The sequence below is a fragment of the Schistocerca serialis genome, chromosome 6, assembly GCF_023864345.2.
Source record: "Schistocerca serialis cubense isolate TAMUIC-IGC-003099 chromosome 6, iqSchSeri2.2, whole genome shotgun sequence".
NCBI lineage: Eukaryota > Metazoa > Arthropoda > Insecta > Orthoptera > Acrididae > Schistocerca > Schistocerca serialis.
Window position 1 is genome coordinate 654,059,122 of NC_064643.1, and position 13,843 is coordinate 654,072,964.

Sequence of the window (13,843 nt, forward strand, 5' to 3'; positions counted from 1 at the left end):
TCGGTTTACCTTCTTTCAAACTACTCTAATTTTGAAACTTCCTGATATATTAAAGCTGTGAGCCGCACCGAGACTCGAACTCGGGACCTCTGCCTTTCGCGGGCAAGTCCTCAACCAGGCCAAGGTCCCAAGTTCGAGTCTCGGTCCGGCACACAGTTTTAATCAGCCAGGAAGTTTCATATCAGCGCACGCTCCGCTGCAGAGTGAAAATCTCATTCTCGAAACTTCCCCCAGGCTGTGGGTAAGCCATGTCTCCGCAATATCCTTTCTTTCGGGAGTGGTAGTTCTGCAAAGTTCGCAGGAGAGCTTCTGTAAAGTTTGGAAGGTAGGAGACAAGGTACTGGCAGAAGTAAGGCTGTGAGGATGGGATGTGAGTCGTGTTTGGGTAGCTCAGTTGGTGGAGCACTTGCCTGTGAAAGGTAAAGGTCCCGAGTTCGAGTCTCGATCCGGCACACAGTTTTAATCTGCCAGGAAGTTTCATATCAGCGCACACTCCGCTGCAGAGTGAAAATCTCATTCTATTCTGATTGTCATTACATTAAATCGGTATTGACAGGTTACTGACTGTCCAAAGGCTATAATAAACATTGGTTATCAGTTTTTTTCAAAGGCACCGAATTTCTAATGTCCCTTAAGATCTTCAGCAATGACAACAGATAAAAATAACTGAAAGCTTGAGAGGCACCCACATGCCTTGCTCATACTGTGGCATCAAGCAGTCAGGCCTGCAAAATGAGTGGTCTGCCAAGCGAGTGGACTCATTCTTATTTATCAAGTAACATGAACTCTAGTACTCACAATTAAGTTACAAGTTATTCTCCTGTTTGAATATTATGCAACGGAAACGGAAACGCACATCTGACTATTAGTAATTTACACAACTCTGACTGTTCACTACGCACTGGCAATACCACATTTTCTTTCTTATTTAACGGGTTTGATCAACACGTGGCCATCGCACTGAATATGAATGGCGCACACATTATAAATCCTGGGTATCATGACAACATACTATACGAAGGAAAAGGCCACCAATCTTTTTCTTTTCGCTATCTTATTTATTCCGATAAATTCTATAACCTAAACACACAAATTCTGTAACCTACAACAATAACACATGAGAAATTCCGCCCACTGGGCATGGCTTTACATTGGTGATTCTCTATCTTATGGCCTCTAAATTATTTAACGCTACACTGCACTTTCTGGATAGGATGGTGGATCTTTGGTATATCTCACACTTCGACTCTCACACCCATCATCACAAAAATTTCCTCCAGACCGAGTGGTACAAAAAGGAACATGCGTAACCCACTGCCTCTGAAACTATCTTGATACTCTCCCATGCCAACCACACATATTTAAATTTCATGAAATACATCACACTGGCAACATACAATACAAAGAATAGTCACAACGATATAATCACATCACTTTCAGATTTCCCACTTCAATTAGTATTTATCCCAGTTTCACACGACACTGCCCCACTTCGTAACTTTTCTTTCCTACTATGAACTCTGGAGGATATATGCACGTCTTCCTGTCCAATGCAAGCCAAGTGGCGTTGCCCCAGACGGCTGACTCACGTTGCTTCTCGCTCAGAGTATTATAGTTTGGATCAAGCGTCACACGGAAACATAACATGCAAAGTAATATTAAGAACATATTCATCACACACGAGAGTCCTCAACTGATACCATGGGCGAGTACTTCTCTTTATCCTTTGTCTCATACACAGATTGAGACTCACACAGTACTCACCACGTGGAAGTACTCGTCTCTAATTTCAAGTCCTGCACACGCCATTTCTTAAATATTTCCAACTTATAGTACACACGCCAGTAATTCAGCTTAACTTAAGCACTCAGAAGTATTTCAACTTATTGCTACACGTGGTTTCATTGTGACCGTTGGTCACTTCCGAAGATTACTACGATCCCCTTAATATTACCTGCCTGACATTTAATTCTCCCCACAAAAGTTCCTGAAATAGAGAAATTAATATTCCAAACTACTCTTAAGTATTTCACATGCATACCATGTCTCCACTCTATTGTCTTTACGGAGCACACCTAAGACAGGTCTTACCAACACTAGAGCCAGCGGCAGAGTGCCGAAAACATGGCCGTTCTTCAGGTCAGCTCGCACCTCCATCGAGGTGGGGGCGCACCGTGTTACCGTATTGGTCAGCCACATTTCAGGCACTCAAAGCTCAGGTAAATTTCATCTCCTTGGTTCCACCAAAGGTGACCAAAGGACCGTCTCAAAGATGATCATATATTGCACATTCACTATCTGTGGTTAGCAGACGACCATACATTCATTCATTTCGCAGATCTCACCAAATTGGATGTAGGGATTTATTTTGTGGGAGTGCACATGTGATCAATTAAATAAATAAATTGTCATTCTTTCCTACAATGGTATCCGGCTTCGGTGTATTAAGTGAAATTGAGTTATTATTACAAAAAATATGTTGTTCTGACAAGAATAACGAAGAATGTTGTACCTATTTTCAATGTCGGGCGGTACTGTACGCTTTCAAGCTACACGTTACTTGAAACTAATTGTTTGACATGTACTTGATATTTATTTAGCTTTTAATTTAATAATAAACTTCCCTGTGTCTCAGATTGCCGTATTGTCTCATAATGTTTTGAAATAAACCAATAAACCAGTCTAGGTAAATGATATACAGATAAACGGAATTAAGAATTTACTCACTAATTACTTCAACAGATTTTTCCAATTTTTGTTTCAAAAGCTGAAAAAAAAACAGTATTTGACCTATCAAAATGCTTTCATCGGTGAGAACACTTGTTAAAATATTGAATAATTCGACAGTATTTTTTCATGAAACTACTCATTTAATCCGACACACTGCCCACATGTCCGAAAGAACAGATACCATCTTCATATGTATATAGTTATGGCTCACCAGCCATTTGACCATCCTCGTCTGTTCGGATGCACTAACAGCGCCCGAACTCTTACTGGAATCAGCAGAAAAACCGCGAGTCATGAGTATGATGGGCAGGGGCACTAAGGATACAGTGCGAGACAACAAGTTGCGAATGTGCTTCTCACGGGAGGCGTGCCAGAGGTAAGTCCCTGCAGTCGCACTATCCTCTGTGTCCTCGGTGGCTCTGATGGATGCCAGCAGGATAGCTCAGCGTGTTCGGTCAGAGAGCTGGTTAGCCTCTCTAATAAAAAAAACTGAATGAAAGGATCAACAACAAACTTCAACGGATGTCATGAGACGTCCACAACGACCAAACACGACGGTTAAAAAAAAAAATAAAAGAAACGGATAGAGCGTCTGCCATGTAAGGAGGAGATCCTGGGTTCGAGTCCCAGTCGGGGCACACATTTTCAACTGTCCCTGTTCACTTATATCAACGCCTGTATGTAGGTAAGGGAATTCATTTCATTGTAATTTCATTCAAACGAGCTGCATGGTCACCGATGGTATCTGATTTTTCGGAAATGTCCGAAAGAACAGATAGCACTCCGTCATCAGGCCACAAGTGGACCATCGGGACCATCCGACCGCCGTGTCATCCTCAGATGAGGATGCGGATAGGAGGGGCATGTGGTCAGCACATCGCTCTCCCGGTCGTTATGATGGCTTTCTTTGACCGGAGCCGCTACTATTCGGTCGAGTAGCTCCTCAATTGGCATCACGAGGCTGAGTGCACCCCGAAAAATGGCAACAGCACATGGCGGCTGGATGGTCACCCATCCAAGTGCCGGCCACGCCCGACGGCACTTAACTTCGGTGATCTCACGGGAACCGGTGTATCCACTGCGGCAAGGCCGTTGCCGAAAGAACAGATACCACCTTCATATATATCTGTAGCCAACATGATATTAATGCGGTAGACATGCATTACAATTTTGTAAACTAGTGATCGCAAAAGTAAGGATGACACACTGTAGGCTGAAATACAGTCTTCGAGATTGTAAAGAAACAACAAACTGTAGACAGTAAAACGAAGTGTTAGAAAAAAAATCCTCTCTCATAATCGTATAGCAGTATTGAAACATGTTTGGGAAGCAAAACGTGTCACCGTATGTACGGTATTGGTGGTCAATGATGCATTTCCGCTTCAGGAACACATTATATGAAACTCTTCAAGCCACCACGAAAGAGGTTCTTGTAGAAGACGGTACAATTACAGACACTCCAGCTCTCGCAGAGTGGCGGAGAACAGTTGGGTTGTTGGCAACAGTGTCTCGTGTCTTTATAAAACCACTGTTGCAATCTGGCAAAAATGTAGAAACTGTTACTACAGTGTGTGTCTATCTTCACGACTTCTTGAGAAAAAGCCCAACTTCAGAACCACGTGGTCGCCCCAAGGAACATCTGATACTGACACAAGCGATGGAAATGTCGTTCATGGAGAATGGGGATCCATGATCTAGAGTGATATCCGTATGGAGATTTCGCAATGCAGGCCACGGATGCCAACTCTTGAAGCAAAACCAGAGTGGGGTGAGTTTATGAGGTACGTCACATCGAGAACTTGTGTCTTGGCAAGTTCAGTGTTAACGTGTGCACCGCAACAGGGAATACAATTTCTTATAATGCAAAGAAATGGAAACTAAATTGAACTACGAACACTCATACCTAAATAATCCATGAATTTCTGTGAATCACTGAGACTGAGAGTAACAGGCTATTACAAAAGGATCACTAAATTTGGTAATTTGGTTTTCATGTCGCCCACGTCAGGTGAATTGCGCTAGTCTGCAATGAAAGACGTACTTTTGTCAATCGTCTACTCCACGTCCCATCCAGAAAGCAGCAGGATCCACTGATAGTTGGACAGCTGGCGACAAGAGGCAACATATAATCATTTCTCGCCGACAGGCGACGCATGCGGCTGATAACGACATACGCAGTGCCGGATGCGGCGGTGTCGCCAGCGGCGTGTTGCCACGGGTCGCCCTGGTCGAATTCCTCCTTGTAGCATGCGTTGTGGGCACATGCCACACGTTGCCCAATTGTCGCTTCGGCGGAACTAGCCTTAACAAAGATTAATTTTTTAAAAAAACAATTGACATATTGTTGCCCATGACCGCTGGAAATAGCACGTGGTGAAGCGTGAAAGCCGGCCGAAATGGCCGAGCGGTTCTAGGCGCTTCAGTCTGGAACCGCACGACCGCTACGGTCGCAGGACCGATTCCTGCCTCGGGCATGGATGTGTGTGATATCCTTAGGTTAGTTAGGTTTAAGTAGTTCTGAGTTCTAGGGGACTGATGACCTCAGAAGTTAAGTCCCATAGTGCTCAGAGCCATCATCAGAAGCGTGAAAAATGTTTAGAAGACGTTTCGGCAGTTGCTTTTTCGCTATCAGTCACTGCTTTTGACACATCTCTGTACAGTATAAAAGTCATGGCATCACACCTAAATCATGTGGATGAAGTCCTGTCAGTGCTTCCACTTTTTTTGTGCAATGTGCTTCACCTCAAATTTTACTCAGGTTCGAAGACTCACAAATTGCAAGCAGGATTCATGACGCGTGAATCCCTGCCCATTGTCAACTGCTTGTGAACTGTTCTTCTTTAGTCTGTGGTCTATGTTTACGTTATGTTGCTACACCACGAAGATGACGTGCTACAGAGGCGAAATTTAACCAACAAGAAGAAGGTGCTGTGATATGCATATGATCAGCTTTTCAGGGCATTCACAAAAGGTTGGCGCCGGTGGCGACACCTACAACGTGCTGACATGAGGAAAGTTTCCACCCGATTTCTCATACACAAAACAGCAGTTGACCGGCGTTGCCTGGTGAAACGTTGTTGTGATGCCTCGTGTAAGGAGGAGAAATGCGTACCATCACCTTTCCGACTTTGATAAAGGTCGGATTGTAGCCTATCGCGATTGCGGTTTATCGTATCGCGACATTGCTGCTCGCGTTGGTCGAGATCCAATGAGTGTCAGCAGAATATGGAATCGGTGGGTTCAGGAAGGTAATACGGAACGCCGTGCTGGATCCCAACTGCCTGGTATCACTAGCAGTCGAGACGACAGGCATCCTACTCGCATGGCTGTAACGGATCGTGCAGCCACGTCTCGACCCCTGAGTCAACAGATGGGGACGTTTGCAAGACAACAAACATCTGCACGAACAGTTCGACGACGTTTGCAACAGTATGGACTATCAGCTCGCAGACAATGGCTGCGGTTACCCTTGACGCTGCATCGTAGACAGGAGCGCCTGCGATGGTGTACTCAACGACGAGCCTGGGTGCACGAATGGCAAAACGTCATTTTTTCGGATGAATCCAGGTTCTGTTTACAGCATCATGATGGTCGCATCCGTGTTTGACGACATCGCGGTGAACGCACATTGGAAGCGTGTATTCGTCATCGCTATACTGGCGTATCACCCGGCGTGATGGTATGGGGTACCATTGGTTACACGTCTCGGCCACCTCTTGTTCGCACTGACGGCACTTTGAACAGTGGACCTTACATTTCAGATGTGTTACGACCCGTGGTTCTACCCTTTATACGATCCCTACGAAACCCTACATTTCAGCAGGATAATGCACGACCGCATGTTGCAGGTCCTATACGGGCCTTTCTGGATACAGAAAATGTTCGACTGCTGCCCTGGCCAGCACATTCTCCAGATCTCTTGCCAATTGAAAACGTCTGGTCAATGGTGGCCGAGTCACTGGCTCATCACAATACGCCAGTCACTACTCTTGATGAAGTGTGGTATCGTGTTGAAGCTGCATGGGCAGCTGTACCTGTACACGGCATCGAAGCTGTGTTTGACTCAATGCCCAGGCGTATCAAGGCCGTTATTACGGCCTGAGGTGGTTGTTCTGGGTACTGATTTCTCAGGATCCATCCACCCAAATTGCCTGAAAATGTAATCACATGTCAGTTCTAGTATAATATATTTGTCCAATGAATACCCGTTTATCATCTGCGTTTCCTCTTGGTGTGACAATTTTAATGGCCTGTAGTGTACTTACCATAGCTGTAGGGCCGTTCCGAGGCCGTTTTTCCGCACGAACCGCATATCATTTGGTTCCCCCACCCTATTTTTCTGCACAAGTAACCGCTCCCCTTCTTCTCTCTCGCTCTCATACATTTGTTGCCGTTCCTTGGAATCTTAGTAAGACATTTTAAAACTAAATCAAAGTCTTGTGATTGTGGGGAAAAATTGTTTTCGCTACTAATTATGATACGCCCTGTGTACAAATCTCCCCGTCTGGGGCCCCAGGCGACCGTTTCGACCTTAAACTAGCGTTGCATAGCTGTGATCGCAGATTCAGCGCATTTATGAAATTCGAGGTTCTCTCGTTTGTCCATTTCTGTTCTTGTAAACAACAATTAAATTGAGTGCCAACACGTATGAGCACCAACACTTGAACTAAAGCGAAATAATGTGTTTTTGCTTCTCAGATCACGTGACAATGCATGGCTGTGCCGTGCGGTTCTAGGCGTTACAGTCTGGAGCCGAGCGACCGCTACGGTCGCAGGTTCGAATCCTGCCTCGGGCATGGATGTGTGTGATGTCCCTAGGTTTGTTAGGTTTAATTAGTTTTAAGTTCTAGGCGACTAATGACCTCAGAAGTTAAGTTGCATAGTGCTCAGAGCCATTTTGCATCGCTGCCCTATCGGCACGGCAAAGAGGACACAAGGGTTTGCGTGAGAGGAGACCAATTTTAAACACACAGAGAAGTATGATCCCGCCGGAATACGAGTAAACATTCCACATCGCAGGCAGGCGGGCCACGCCGTCAACATGTGGCCATGCCTCGGAAACTACTTGCGACAGCCTGATCCGTTATCAGTCTGCCAGGCCTTGTAATACAGTCAGAACTCCGTATAACGATTACCAACACAACGATAAACCCGGGTACAGCGACAATTTTATATCGACGCGCCTGATTTCCTATATGTACTATCTTAATTACTCCTCATTACAACGATGAAGTAAATTTAACAACAGCCTCTTATAATGAAGGAAAAATTTCGAGGAATTTGCTATTTCCTAGTTCTAAGAAGCTCGCTTTAGAGGTGAGTATTGTTTATTTATCTATAAGGCTTTCTGCGCTTTATTTCCAGAAGCTTCGCTACATACTACAGTATTGTATTTATTCTAGCGGTAAAGAAAATGGCGTACAGTCGCGAGCGAGCTGTGCTGAGCGCAAACGTCAAAGAAAGAGCTCCTTTGAACGAGTGTTTAGTATGCCCATTGTCAAGCTTCAGCAACAGTGTTGTGTTGGGCTTGAAGCGCAGTGTTACGTGCAGTTTAATGCTGTGTGCGAGTGACTGCCATTTGTAATTATTATCTCTGGCGCAGTCTCTGACTTATGTTTTCTCATTTGTTTTTACGCTGTTCTATTGTTTAATATTCTAGTAAAGGAGTCGTAAGAGTTACGACGTGTTTTTTATGTTGCAATTAAATAAATACAAATAGTCCCGCAACGGACTCATACGCGGCTTAGCTCCGTGATTTTTGCAATCTGTGAATGTTTTTAGTTGATATAAACGCTTTATACTTCACTAAGATTTGGACAATGGCTGAAACCCGGAAACAAGGTTGGAGACAAAAATGACGATTTTCAAAGACATTGATAACGGAATGAAACAAGTAGACGTGGAGAGGAAGTAATGACTTGCACAATCAACGTTAGCTACTTTCCTTAAAAAACGAAAAGACGTTGAAGAAAGTTTTGTAGGTGGTAAATTTAACCCTTTAAGGAAAAGAATGAAGAGAGCTGCTGCTGGCGATGTGGACAGAGCTACACTGCTGTGGTTTAATGAAATTCGTGCGCAAAATGTACCAATTAATGGTCCGTTGATATGTCGAAGAACCTTATATTTCGCTAAGTTGCTTGGCCATTATATTTTAATGCAAAGTAATGGATGGTTGCAAAGATTTAAGAACAGCCATGGGGTCATTTTTAAAGTGGTTTCAGGAGAAGAAAAATAAGCACCTTTAGGTGATGCAGAATTTTGGAGGAAAAACACCATGTTTAAACTGTTAGAAAAAATACAGTCCTGAAAACTTGTACAACGCAGATAAGAGGAATTGTTTTATCAACTGATACCAGAGAAGACGATGACTTTTAGAGGAGAAAAGTGTAATGGAGGGAAGCAGTGTAAAGTACGCCTAACCGTTCTGCTCTGCAGCAACGCGTCAAGGACACATAAACTGACATCACTGGTGACGATCAGCAAACCCATGGTGCTTCAAAAATGTAAGAAGCTTACCAGGTAAGAGGGTACATACATTTTATCTTACCTTCTTTCAATTTATAAGTTAATTCAGTACAGTATAGCCTCAGCTGTTATGTTTTGCTACAGTCGTATTGTAAATGTGATTTCTTTTATTGCAGTCAATTACAAGGTAAATGGAAAAGCATGGATGACGTCTTCTCTTTTTAGTTAATGGCTCCTTTCGCTTGCTAAAGAGATGTCAATGAAGAATAAGAAAATTGCATTGCTGATGGATAATTGTAGTGCGCATAACAACAGGCCAGCGTTGAAGAAAGTTGAACTATGTTAATTCTCCCCGAACTGTACCTTGATTCTTCAGCCACTAGATATGTGGACAATTAAGAACTTTAAGACAAAATATCTTTCACATTTAGTTCAATACGTGATCGCAGACATTGAAAGAAAGGTGGGCAATCCATGCATTTTCAATATGAAGCTTTTGACTGGAACAGCGGACAGTCGAATGTGATTGTGAACAGCTGGAAAAATATAAGAATTTCCGAAAGTGAAGATGTTGGTGAGAATATTGTGGGGGATGAAATGACGCAGGATGATATTCAAAGTGATCTGGAGATTTATTCCGCAGTTACTGTTAAAAACATAGATGCTTCAGTAGCAGAATACTTGTCAGTGGATGATGAGGCGTCGGTGTTTGAAGCATATACCGACGAATCTGTCATCGAGGAGTTAAAGGGTAATTCGCCTGCTTCAGATTCTGACGATGACAGTGATGTGATAAGTGCGAATCTCCCTCCTCTGATGGAACTAATAGGTCAGTTGGAAACCATTCTGCAAGTAGCATAATCAATCCACAGTGTTTCAGCGCAGCAGTTTATTGCGTTAGGAAAGATAAAGACAATATTCAGAAGAGAATATTTAACAAAAAAGAAACAAATGAAAATAGTGAATTTTTCCGTACACAAAAGTAAGATATTCTATAGCCACAGTATTAATAAATGAAGTGAACAAAATGTGTTTCATTATTTGTAATTTAATGTTATTTTTCATCAGAAAAGTACTACAGTAATGTACTTCTCAGCCACGGAAAAACATGGCCCCTTGCTCTGAGTCACGATAATAAAACCTCATTATAACTATAACACTGGTACAGCAACTTAATTTTCATGGTCCCATGAAATTCGTTATATCGAGGTTTGACTGTATCACCATACATTGCAGCAATGTTGACAGCTACAACATTTCAGCCTCATATGGCCATAATATATGGCGTGCATTAACACACCTTGAAAGGTGGCTACACTGAGTCACAGCGCCAGAGATTGTGCCAAAGATTATTATTCCGCCGCCTCCACTGGGCACAGTAGTAGTTCAGAGGATGTCGAGAGCAGTCGTTGTTCTGTTGGGCGAGAGAGTAGACGATCTGAGTGTTGACTGAAATGTTGTACTGATCGGTTGGTGTTCTGTGTAGATGGAAGAAGACGCAATTGTCAGAATATATTTGAGAAAGGAGGTGGGCTTTTGATTTATAATGCTGGTGTAATGGAATATTTTCGTCAATATATAAAGAGGTAAAAAGGTATTACAGTTTTCTTTAATAACAATCCCTCTTGCTCACAGGTTCAGTCAACAAAGCATCTGGCTCATGTTCATTTATTAGACTTGTAATTCTGTTTTCTATGTGCAATTATAGTATTTTTGGTTTTTCAATTAGTTCATTGTAAATGGTGTTTAAAATATTTTGTCGTATCGAGAAAGAACCGAGCCAGATACATGTATGTTGAGTCACACTACCAGCATGAGACTTCGTAACCAGTCACGCAGCTAGTAAAATTATTGCATTTATTCATTAATGTTAGTCATTTCTTTTTAATTAAGCCCCCATGCACGTGGCGACCCTGCCAGGATCGTCCCTTGGAATTCTTTTGATAGTAAAAATAGTAGACAGTAGTATTGTTGTAGTAATTTGTAGTTTAGTAATTGTAGTCTATAGTGCATGTGTAGATTTTGTAATTGAACATTTGTAGTTGTCTTGTCATTCTTCTAACGGTATTTTTGCAGAATTTAATTTTCGATGTGTCGTATACGGGTTTGACAATTTTGTGCAATTCTGATGGTTTTAATTGTTCGTTAATCGTGTTTGTCGGGAAGCATTTCGTGTCAATGGTATTGTTGGTGATAAAGTGTTATATTGTATGTAATTTTCGTACAGTGACGAGTTTTGTATGTTTTGTAAATGATTACGATATCGATGAAAAAGGCAAGAATGATGGATAGTCAGAATAACGAAATGGTTAACATGGCGAACTCGCCAACACAGGAGAACAGTATGGTGAATAATGGAGTAGAAAACAATTTAATAAGCCAGGAAAATAGTCCGGAACCAGTTCAGATTTTTTCACAATCGGAAAATTTTCTGAATACGAGATTAACGATAGAATATTCTGGAATAGTATCGAACACAGACAGCTTTACGGCTATGACAAAGGAAGTCAGTTTTCCAGGAAATGTTAAAGGCGAAAACAATTTCGAACCAGTTAATATGGAGCAGTTGATGAGTGCAATATTAAATTTGGGATCAAAAATAGGAACAATTAAAACTGATATGGGAACAATGGAAACACAGTTAGGATCTGAATTTAAAACAGAGATGGGAACAATGGCAATATGGTTAGACTCACGAATAGGGACAAGTTTTGAAAACATGAAAGATGAATTAAAGGAAGAAATTAGAGAAGAAGTACAACCGATTTTGAATGCTCACAATAATAGATTAACTTCAATAGAAAATAGACAAAAGGAGCAGGATGGAGAACAGGAAGAAAGAGATCATGTTATAGTACAAAAATTTTCAGAGTTAAATTTACAACGTGCACGCAATAAGGAAGAAATATTTAAAAGAATCGAGGAATCCGTACAAAATGACAGAATAAATAACCTAACACAACAGTATGAACAGTTAACAAGTAAATGCGTCAATACTGAAACCCGAGTCGCGACACTTATGGAAGACGTAAACAAACAGGAGAACAAATAGGTGACTTAACGGAAAATGTTGAGGAGATTTCAGATAAATTGACAAGTCTTAGTTTAAATGGGGACAGAGATTCAGATGATACAGCTCGACTGCCATTTGCAGAAACAGAAGAGTACCAGAATATAAATAAACATGTTGAAAATCATGGAAAAATTAATGAACGCGTTAAAAGGGAATTTGAGGCTTTACAGAAGCAAGTTAAACAAAGTGAAAGCGAAATAGTAGGAAAAGACAGTAGAAGAAATTTAGAATCACCGATAGCGGGGGTTTTTGAAGAAAATAATTTATTTCATTTACGAGATGCAACAAGAGAGCGACAGGCGCGCGAACTTGACAATAATCGAGACTCGGACTGGAACAGACGCGGTAGGTCTCTGTCGCCACGAGGCGAAAACTTTGACTATAAACACTTTTAACTGTTCGGAAATTTACGATCTTTCGCAATTCTAATAATGACATACATCCATGTTCATGGCTAGATCAAATTGGCACTAAGTCACAAACTGGAATTTATGCGTGGATATTTAGAAAACGAACCGGCGACGCGCATGCGCGCACTTATTAGAGATTTTAATAATTTAAATAATTTTTATCATGCATTTCTATCGGCATATTTGTCCGAAAACACGCAAGACAGAGTCAAACATAGTCTTATTATGCAGCGTAATTTTAAACAGTCTGAGTTCCGCACGCCGGTAGAATACTCTGAAGACATGATTCGAAAGAATCAGTTCCTTTCCAACCCTTATAGCCCGACTGAATTAATTAGTATTTGTTTAACTAAGCTGCCACAATCGATAAGACACATTGCTTTAGCCGGAAGAAGTAACGACGACGTTGAAACTTATAAGACTTTGCTACAAGAACTTGAGTATGACGACGACGGAACTTCTTGTAATTTTTTTAGTAACGGTAATCACAATAGATTTTCAGAGACAAGGGATAATGATCGGAACGGACTTTATAACGGAAGTTTTGGAAATGACAGACGAAACAGACAGGACAATACATACCAGCCTTACGACAATAACAGACGTTCTAACAGAAATTACACAGACAATTATAATAACAGAAATTCTTACCGGAATGATCAATCATACGGAAACAGTAATCAGTATCATCAAAACAGAAATTATTCATACAATAATAGAAATTCTTACTACAGAAATATCCAGGGTATTAGACCTAACAATAATTTCAGAAGTGACAGTCGAAATTACACAAGAAGTAGTAATGCAGATAGCCATGAACATAGAAATTTTAATAACAGACACAACCAAGAATTTACATCTAACACTCAGGAGGGACCTAATTGGCATCCTCCACGTGACAGAAATTCAAAGAGCCGGCCGCGGTGGTCTAGCTGTTCTAGGCGCGCAGTCCGGAACTGCGCGACTGCTACGGTCGCAGGTTCGAATCCTGCCTCGGGCATGGATGTGTGTGATGTCCTAAGGTTAGTTAGGTTTAAGTAGTTCTAAGTTCTAGGGGACTGATAACCACAGATGTTAAGTCCCATAGTGCTCAGAGCCATTTGAACCGTTTTTAGAAATTCAAAGAGACAAGTGCAAATCGTAGAAATTGATCCGCGAAGTGACA